Here is a 10,338-nt window from a genome sequence, read left to right on the forward strand (position 1 = left end):
TGCCATGAATACATATGAGATTTATTTGAAAAAGGGCATTCTCTGTGGGTCAGTGCCTGGGTGAGGAGTAACATTTCTTCCCCCCCCCCTTTTTTTTAGGACAAGATCTTTGGCTATGGGATCCTTCCCTGGTTCTATGGAATTTTGTGAGTCTTCGGTACTTGCAGTGCGTCTTGTTTGTGTTGAAGCATTTTACCTAGTTCTTCCTTTGCTCTCACCGTACCTCTTTGGTTTCATGGGCAATGTCACCCTGAAGTGCAAAACAAGAACTATTCCCTCTATTGTAAAACAAATATGGCAAAACAAACGACAGATGTCTGTGACTTTGAATTCAATGCTATGTCATGTTATATTGTACAGAAAAATCCTGTCTTGTTGGGATACTGGCAAATTAATCCTTTACATAAACAAACAAACAAACAGAAAGGAAAGAACAAAAGGAAGAAAAGCATAAAGGAAGAGGTAAAAGTAACATGTCAACTCTTTATATGATCACAAATCTATGAATATAAGGAGCCTCTATATCTAAGCAAATCTGCCTTCTAAAACAGGCTAGAGAAGAAGATATGAAGATTTAGACTGTGCACTCCACTTCATGTTAAACACATATAGCCCTAAAATATTCTACCCCCAGCTTCTGCAACCTTCCCGGGACTCCTTGGGTCAAAATTTTGTCACTACCACATCCACTGCATGTATGTATGTATGTATGTATGTATGTATTTCATTTCTGTACCACCCAATAGCTGAAGCTTAATCATTGCCACCAATTTATAATATTGATGCATCTGAGGAATGTGATCTCCAAATGGTTTGTTTGTTTGTTTGTTTGTTTGTTTTAGAAAGAAACCCTTTTCCGGGATGGACTAGATGCCAAATCCCAGTGAACTGAATCCAAAGTCAAGTCCTTCAACACTGCCTTATTATTCGGCACCCATGACGTTTTGTTTAAGGGCAACTTCTGCGCGCTGTATGACCTACCTAGCTAAACACAGTCTACCAGACACATCAGCTTACTATGGGGGCAGGGGGAAGACCTCAGGCCCAGGGGTCAAATCCATCCCTCCTGGGGTCCCGATCCAGTTCTTCAGGGACCCACCTCTATCCTCCAGCCATTGATCATTGGGTGGCTTCCAGGCTTTTGTGCAATTTTTCCTCATTCTAAAAGGTTGAAATGACTCTCCTAAGGCTTCATTACTGGCAGTAATTGCTATGCTGCTGTTTGGGGACCTGCCCCTTTTACCTTTGGCCTCATTCACCACTGGAATGCAGTCCCAGAGAATGTCTCTGAAATGGAATCTCGCCCTCAGTTTGAAAGAGGTTCTGCGCTCCTGGCTTACTGGATCTCATTAAGCCTCTTGTTTTGCTCCCTGCCAGGAACTGCAGATACAGGACTGTCAAGCTGCTGTCATGCCACTATACACATCTGGTAGGCAATGTTCACGTCTCCGCCACAACTTGTATAGGCCAAATTCAGTTTCAGAGAAGCTCCTGGGGGACATATTCCAGTGGTAGTTGGGGATGAAGGCAAAGGTGGTGGTGATGAAGGAAGAAGGGATGGGCCATAAATACCAAAAAATACCAGCATATTGTAGCTTAAAGCTCATACTGCCAATAACAAAGCTTGAGGAGAGGCATTTCAACCTTTCAGAATGGGGGAAAACTTAGTGCTGTGCCAAAAATTTCTCCCATGTTTTTTTTCGACCATTCTAGGGATGGCGGAGAATTTCTCCACGAATCTTCGGGAGGCCGAGTGCCGACACATTCAGCCCCCCGAAAGTGTTGGGGAAATTCTCCGCCGGCCCCCTGCTCCCCCCCGGGATGGGACTTACCTTCGGCGAATGTCCCTCTCGGCGGCGGGTCCCGGCGGCATTTCGGCTGCGTTTCGGCGGCGTTTCGGTGGGGGCGGGGGCGGCGGCCGGTCTCCCGACCGGCTGCCGCCACCGCCACTACAAAATAAAAAAGTACAGTAAAAACACACACACACCCGTGATAGGCTACGTGACGATTTACGTAGCCTATCACAGCTAGATTTCCAAAGTCAGCTGTGATAGGCTACGTAAATCGTCACGTAGCCTACCACGGGTGACTTTGGGGGGAAAAAAAGCGCGTACGCAAATGGCGGTGCCCCATGGGCGCCGCCATTTGCATTCCTTATGTTGGCACGTCTAGTCTACGTAAAGATTTACGTAGACTACGGCGAAAATAAGGGCAACGCAAATAGCGTTCCCTTATTTTCGCCGTAGTCTACGTAAATCTTTGCGTAGACTAGACGTGCCAAAATAAGGAACGCAAATGGCGGCGCCCATGGGGCACCGCCATTTGCGTATGCGCTTTTTTTTCCCCCAAAGTCACCCGTGATAGGCTACATGACGATTTACGTAGCCTATCACGGCTGACTTTGGAAATCTAGCCGTGATAGGCTACGCAAATCGTTACGTAGCCTATCACGGGTGTGTGTTTTTTTGTTTTTTGTTTTACTTTTTTTTTCGAGGCTGAGGAGATGGGGCTCTCCTTCCTGGCCTGAATTTTGGCCGGGCGAGGCAGGGCGCCTCCCCCCCTCGCCTGAACTTCGGGGGGAGAACCAAAGCGCCTCCCTCCCACCGCGAAGCAAGCTGCGGGACAAGGTAAGTCCCTTTTGTCCATCCCTAGACCATTCTCATTCAATTTGATAGAAAAGAAATTGCTTTTGAAAAGAAATTCAAAGGAAGAGAAATTTCAGAGAAGTTCTTATGGGTTGCGTTTGGGTGTCCTGTGCTTACCTTACTTATGAGGTGGCTGAGGAATGTGCATGAGTGTCCTGCCTTAGGAGAAATTCAGTGAAACTGTCCCCCCAATTTCTCTGCCCACAAATAGGCTGGAGAATTTTTGAGAGGCTTTTTGAGAGCTCTAGAAAAAACTGTACAAAAGGCAGGAAACCACCAAATGATGGGTGGATGAGGGGAAGGTGGTACAGCCAAGGGAAGGAGGTGTGGCCATCTGGGCAGCTCCAGGAGAGCCAGATTTGCCCCCCCCCCCAGGTCTGAGGTTTCCCACTCCTGGTGTAGTTAGACCCTGAGCTAAGTCTGTTCAAGGGGTGGTGGGAGAGTGACCCCCCCACACCTCTGGTCAAAGAAAGGGATTCTTTCACTTTTTACTGGAAAATTGATATTTCAACAGGTGTATATAGGAAAAGGATTAATGTGAAAAGCCAAATACTGGAAATTGTCAGCCACCATGAGGGTGCTAAAATGCACTTTTAAAACATTTTAAGGTAAATTAGTACTCTCTTCTCTAATCAAGGCCATGTTTCCACGACAACAGAAGGAGAAGCTAATAGAGGAGTACCGGATTATTATGTTTTTAAGTAATTGGCTTTGCTGTGAGCAGGGCTCCGCAGCAGTAAAAATACTTCACAGAACATATTTCTGGTTGGGGGGTGGGGGTTGGAATGAATGTCATCTGACTGGCAGGGGCTGCTCAAGCAATAAGAAAGGCTTTCCCCCTCTCCCTGCCTTTCTCCTGAAAGTCCAGATGCACCTGCATTTCAGGAGCAAGCCTCATTGAGCACAATGGGAGTAGATAAACATAGCCTGTGCTGGAAAAAGGATGGGGGGAGAACACAAAGACAGAAACCAGCCCCTATTTTAACCCTCAGGATGCCATTGACAACAATGGGAGTTACTTCTGAGGAGACAGTAATAGGTTTGTTGTGGGAGAGAGAGCAGTAAACACAAAGTCAGAAACCAGCCCCCATTATAACCCGTAGGATATTGATAACTAAGCTGTGACGTACTTCCTAAGGCAATTCCTAAGGCAATGAATCACAGCTTCAAGATAGCACTTAATCACACTTAAGGAATTGGGCTTTAAAATGTGTCAGTTGAGGGGCTTCTCTGTTATTTCTGTGGGCATTCAGAGGGCAAGCCTCATTCAGCACAGTGGGAGGAAACACCCTTTGACTGAGTTCATGGTGAAAGGCACACCCCTGGGCAGGGCTAGCATACCCGAGCTAAATGTGGGGGTTGAGGCATGCAACAACTTTATTTATTCATTCATTCATTGTTGTCATTCATTCATTCCATTTATTTCATTTCTATACCACCCAATAGCCGAAGCTCTCTGAGCGGTTCACAAAAATTAAAACCAAACAGCACACAATAAAACAATTTAAAATATATAGAACATCAAAACCACAATTTCACAATACAACCACAATAAAACCTAGCAGCAGTGCCAGAATTTAAAATACAGATTTAAAACAGCAAAGCTAAAACTCTAGAAAGCTAAAACGCTAAAATGCCTGGGAAAATTAAAAGGTCTTCACCTGGCACCGAAAGGAATACAATGTAGGTGCCAGGCGAACCTCACTAGGGAGTTCATTCCACAGCCAGGGTGCCACAGCAGAAAAAGCCGTCCTCCTAGTAGCCACCTGCCTCACTTCCTTTGGCAGGGGCTCACGGAGAAGGGCTGCTGAGGATGATCTAAAGGTCCAGGCAGGCACATATGGGAGGAGGCGATCCTTCAGATAACCTGGCCCCAAGCTGTTAAGGGCTTTAAATGTTAATACCAGTACTTTGAATTGGGCCCAGAAATGGACTGGCAGCCAGTGCAGCTGAAAAAGTACTGCCATAATATGAGCTCGCTGGCCAGTCCCTGTTAACAATCGTTAGGGATGTATGAAAGTGACTTACCTTTCGCGGATTATGTTGATGGTGGGGGGGGGGCGTTCCGTCCCTCCCACCAGAATCCTGGACGGGGGGGAGGCGATCCATTCCTCCCCCCCAGAATCCTGATGACCAGCTGTGCTCCGCAACAGCTCCACAGAGCAGCCAGCCAGGCCCAGCCCAGCCCAGAGCCGTCCGCAGCCGGATTTCTGGCCACGGAGGGCTCTGGGGGGGGGGTGAAACCCCGTGTACGCAAATGCCATCTGAATCTACATAAATATTTACATAGACTATGACAGCGAAAATAAAGGTGAACGCAAATAGCGTAGCAGGCGCTATTTGCGTCCCTTTTTGATTCGCTGTTTTAGCCTACGTAAATCTTTACGTAGGCTAAAACGGTGAATCAAAAAGGGACGCAAATAGCACCCCCTACGCTATTTGCGTTCCCCTTGATTTTCGCCATCATAGTCTATGTAAATATTTACGTAGACTAAGACGGCCAAAAATAAGCCATTTGCGTACGTGGGTTTTTTTTTTAAACCCACCCAGCCATGATAGGCTACGTAAAGATTTACGTAGCCTATCATGTCGTGTGTGTTTTTTTTTAAACCCAGCCATGATAAGCTACATAAATCTTTACATAGCCTATCACATCTTTTTTTTTTTTTAACAAGACTGGAAATGGAAGACCAGCCGCCGCTGCTGCTGCTGCCGCCGCCGAAGCCGCCGCCGGAGCCGCCGCCACCTGGAAGATCCGCCCCAGGTAAGTCTCAGCCCGGGGGGGATCCGCGGGGAGGGCGGAGGGGTAGGCCATTCCGCCACGGAGTTCAGGGGGCCGAATGCACTGGCATTCGGCCTCACCAAGATCCGTGGCGGAATTCTCTGACATCCCTAACAATTGTGCTGCCCTATTTTGGACCAGCTGAAGTTTCGGGACTGTTTTCAAAGGCAGCCCCATGTACAACACATTGCAATAATCCAGACGAGAAGTTATCAGAGCATGGATAACTGCAGCTAGGCTATCTCTGCCCAGATAAGGGCATAGTTGGTATACCAGCCTAAGCTGATAAAAAGTGCACATTGCCACTGAGTTCACCTGTGCCTCAAGTGACAGTTCTGGGTCCGAGAGCACCCCCAAACTATGAACCTGATCCTTTAGGGGGAGCGCAACCCCCTCCAGAACAGGTTGAATATCACCTAGCTGGGCAGATGAACCACCCACTAATAGTACCTCCGTCTTGCCTGGATTGAGTTACAGTTTATTGGCCCTCATCCAGTCCATTACCATGCCCAGACACTGATTCAGAACAGCTTCTACCTCACCTGGGTTTGATGACAAAGAGAGGTAGAGCTAGGGATGTACAAAACTCTTACCTGGCTCCGCAGTGGGGGGGAGGCACTCCGTCCCTACCCCCGGAATCCCCTTCGGCCAGCTCCGCTCTGCAGCAACTCTGCACAGCCACCGGCCAGGGCCACCGACAGCTGGACATCCGGCCGCTGGGCTGCACATGGATGCAAGTGGTAGCCACCGTAGCTGCCGCCATTTGCGTCCGTGTCTTAAGCCATGATAGGCTACGTAAATATATATGTAGCCTATCACAGCTAAAGACATGGACACAAATGGCGGCAGCTACGGCGGCCGCCATTTGCATTCCTTCCTATTGCCGTGATAGGCTACATATATATTTATGTAGCCTATCACGGCAAAAGACAGGGGTGCAAATGGCGGCCGCTACGCCATTTGCGCCCCTGTCTTTTGCCGTGATAGGCTACGTAAATATATACGTAGCCTATCACAGCTAATGACACGGATGCAAATGGCAGCGGCTACGCCATTTGTAGTGGTGCACGAAAGTCACTTACCTGGTCTCGGAGCTTTTTGCGGTGGGGGGGAGGCGCTTTGCTGCTCCCCCCACGAAGTTCAGGCCGGGGGGGGAGGCTTCCCGCCTTGCCCAGCCGAAATTCAGGCCGGGGGGGAGGCTTCCCTCCTCACCCGGCCGAAATTCAGGCCGGGGAGGAGGCGTCTCGCCTCGCCCGGCCACGAAATAAAAAGTTTTTTTTAAAAATGCCCCCATGATAGGCTACGTGACGATTAACGTAGCCTATCACGGCTAGATCTGCAAAGTCAGCCGTGATAGGCTACGTAAATCATCACGTAGCCTATCACGGGTGACTTAAAAAAAAAAAAAACGCGTACGCAAATGGTGGCTCCCATAGGGAGCTGCCATTCGTGTTCCTTATTTGGTCGCTGTAGCCTACGTAAATCTTTACGTAGACTACGGCGAAAATAAGGGCAACGCAAATAGCATTGCCCTTATTTTCACCATAGTCTACGTAATCTTTATGTAGACTACAGTGACCAAATAAGGAACGTGAATGGCGGCTCCCTATGGGGGCCGCCATTAGCCGTATGCGCTTTTTTTTTTTTTAAGTCACCCGTGATAGGCTACGTGACGATTTACGTAGCCTATCATGGCTGACTTTGCAAATCTAGCCGTGATAGGCTACGTTAATCGTCATGTAGCCTATCATGGGGGCATTTTTTTTTTTTTATTAGTTTTATTGGAATGGCGGCAGCGGCAGCCGGTCGAAAGATCGGCTGCCGCCCCTACCCCTGACGAAGACCTGACGAACCACTGCCGGGACCCACCGCCGGGAGGGACATTCGGGAAAGGTAAGTCCCGTCCTGGGGGGGGTGCGGGGGGTGGGGGGGGCGGAGAACTTCTCCCCGAAACTTGTTTGGGGGGCCAAACACATTGGCGCTCTGCCCCCCCGAAGTTTCGGGGAGAAATTCTCCGCCATCCCTAGCCATTTGCGTCCCTGCCCTGAGCCATGATAGGCTACATAGATACTTACGTAGCCTATCACAGCTTGCCAGGGACGCAAATGGCAGCCTGCATAGTGGCCGCCACCGCTGCAGCCAGGTAGGCTCCATTTCGCGGGACTTTTGTGCGGTAGTGGGGCGGGTTGCTCCATTCTGCCACAGATTCTGGGGGGCCGAATTCACTGGAATTCAGCCTCCATGGTGGAATTCTCTAACATCCCTAGGTAGAGCTAGGTGTCATCCGCATATTGATGGCACCTCAGCCCACACCTCCGGATAACCTCCCCCAGCAGTTTCATGTAGATGTTAAACCGCATGGGGGATAAAATAGAGCCCTGTGGAACCCCATGGCACAATTGCCATGGCACAGAGCAATAATCCCCCAGCACCACCTTCTGGAATCAGCCATTCAAGTAGAAGCAGAACTACTGCAGTGCAGTGCCTCCAACTCCCAACCTGGACAACCTATCCAGAAGGATACCATGGTCGATGGTATCGAAAGCTACTGAGACATCCAGTAGAATCAACTGGGTCGCACTCCCCCTGTCCCTCTCCCAGAAGAGGTCATCCCACAGGGCGACCAAGGCAGTTTCTGTTGCAAAACCAGGCCTGAAGCCTTATAGTGAGGAGAACCCAAGTTAAGGAAAAGAATTGGACTTTAAGCAGTCTCAGGAAATCTGTTTTTTCCCTGATAAACTCCGGGATGGCTGCTGGATGGCCATGACGTCATGTATCCCTAATGACCTCAACACGCAGCCGGCTCAGAGGAAATGGCTGGTGGAAACACTCCCCAAGTCAGGAGATGCATACTATATGTGGTATTCTAAAATGCTAGCAGGTTGAAGAAGAAGCAGGAAGAGGAATTGTGGATCATTTTGCTTGTCTCTTTGCTTAATAGATTTGGCTATCTTGCCCTTAACTGAAAAGGGGTAAACTTTAGGGATGCCACTACGCCATTTGCGCCCCTTTTTTGTCATAATAGGCTACGTAAATATTTACGTAGCCTATCACATGGCAAAAAAAAGGGAACGCAAATGGCAGGCGCCGTAGCCGCCGCCATTTGTGTTCCCTTAGTTTTGCCGTGATAGGCTATGTAAATACTTATGTATTTACGGCTTCCGCAGGGACACAAATGGTGTTCCTGGGTTAGCCGTGATAGGCTACATAAGTATTTACATAGCCTATCACGGCTATATGGAAGGAGCGAATGGCGGCCGCAGATGTGGCCACTATTCACAATGCAGAGGGGACGGGCAGCAGGTAGGTGCTCCATTCTGGGCCCATTTCGCAGGGCGGGGGCAGGGGGGCTTTGTTCCACCATGGATTTCGGGGGGCCAAATGCACTGGCATTCGGCCTCACCGAGATCCTTGGTGGAATTCTCTGACATCCCTAGTAAACTTTAAAAGAGAGGTTAATATAACCATGTAAATATATTGAATGTCCCTCTCCATCTCTTTTTCAACTGAAAACTCTGTCTGCACTTACTGTATTTTTTGTCTCAGGCTTAGGGTGTAGTCTTATACCCACTTTCCTGAGAGTAAAAAATATCTAGTAAGTTACTTCAGAATGAATTGTCAACACAGGGCTCCTTCACACTGAGCTTTTATCCTGCAATTGAGATTGCTCCTTCATGGAAGTTTGCAGGCTCTTTACATGATGCCGTGATCATCCAAGGCATCTCCTGCACTAAATGCCCTTTGTTCCGTTTTTAGATAGCTATCAAATTACCCCATTCTGTTCCTCTTCAGTTTCCTCCATTAAAGAGTAAAAGCGGCAAGAACCAAGAAGAGGAGCGAGATCAGTGAAAGATAACGGAAGATTCAGCTACAGAGAGAAGGGCGGGGGGAAGGAGACACGTGAAAAAGGGAGTCATTGTGATCTTGCATTTAAAACAGAAGCAGAAAGTCCCATTTTAAATGCAGGATTTTAGGCTGCTGTAGAGATACCTACAGTGAACTGGAAGTAAATTGTAAACTTTTATTCTTGGCTCTTAATGCTTTAGTAGTTTAGTTTTCTTGATTCTATATTTTCAAATAAGCAAGATTGCATGACCTCCTGTTCTTAGGCCTATGTTTAAGGGAACATATGTGAGATTCAATATATGTGAGATTCAAACATTCTGTAACACTGAAAGCCAACAGAAACATATGGATTTCCCTCTTGTTGTTAGTGGCCTAGCTTCAACTGTCATCTGTTGTAAAAGAAACATCTGTCATATATCTTACTTAATAACATGGTGCTCTGTTACATTCATGTGACGTGGAGAACAGCTTCAATGTTAATATGGGCCTGAAGCACTGGATATATGTCTGTCATCTGCAGAATGCTTTATGTTGACTGTTCATTTTGAAGTAACTAGATCTTAATGATTAAAAAACACACAATGTGTGGTGGTACTGTAGCTGAGAATGGTTAGAGAATAAATGTTTCATATGACAATTAAGGGTGCAATCCTCTGCACATTGGTGGCTGCCTCCAAACTTGGAGGTGACCGCCTATCCAATGCGGGGCAGGAGAAATACAGAGGGGATCGTTCCCGCCGCAGTCCTCATGCCCTGCATTTCCAGCTAGACAGCCGATTGTGGCTGTCTAGCCGCGGGAGGGCTGAGCGGGGGAGGAGGCTGCTGGACGACACATACTGTAGAATGTGTCGTACTGGCATTTCTGCCCTCCCCACCCTGGAACGCCCCCCATAATGTCCTGTTTTGGCTGCTCCGCACTCCTCTTACAAGCGTGGAGCACAGGGCTTTTTTGTGCTGCCGAGGCAGCGCAGAACGGGGTAAAGGTCCGTTCCTGGAAAACCAGATATCCTATGGCCATCTAGCCACTGACTAGCGGCCGTAGGATTGCTCCCTCCAGGAGTTTTA

The 10,338-nt window shown here is 48.2% G+C and overlaps 1 long non-coding RNA gene across 2 annotated transcripts in view; it reads left to right on the forward strand.

The window, feature by feature from the left end:
- LOC146359375 (uncharacterized) overlaps positions 1–9,908 on the forward strand; it is a 28,873-nt gene extending 18,965 nt beyond the window's left edge. The window contains exons 3-6 of one of the 2 annotated variants that reach the window (XR_014787260.1): positions 100–146; positions 5,321–5,409; positions 7,204–7,320; positions 9,220–9,908. This is a non-coding gene — a long non-coding RNA (uncharacterized LOC146359375). The remainder of the gene's footprint in view (positions 1–99; positions 147–5,320; positions 5,410–7,203; positions 7,321–9,219) is intronic. The other variant, XR_014787262.1, reaches the window with a different exon arrangement.
- Positions 9,909–10,338: the final 430 nt, after the last annotated feature.

This window comes from Heloderma suspectum, chromosome 1 (assembly GCF_057233095.1).
Source record: "Heloderma suspectum isolate Gila_16-S chromosome 1, 16-S_ref, whole genome shotgun sequence".
Classification (NCBI taxonomy): Eukaryota; Metazoa; Chordata; class Lepidosauria; order Squamata; family Helodermatidae; genus Heloderma; species Heloderma suspectum.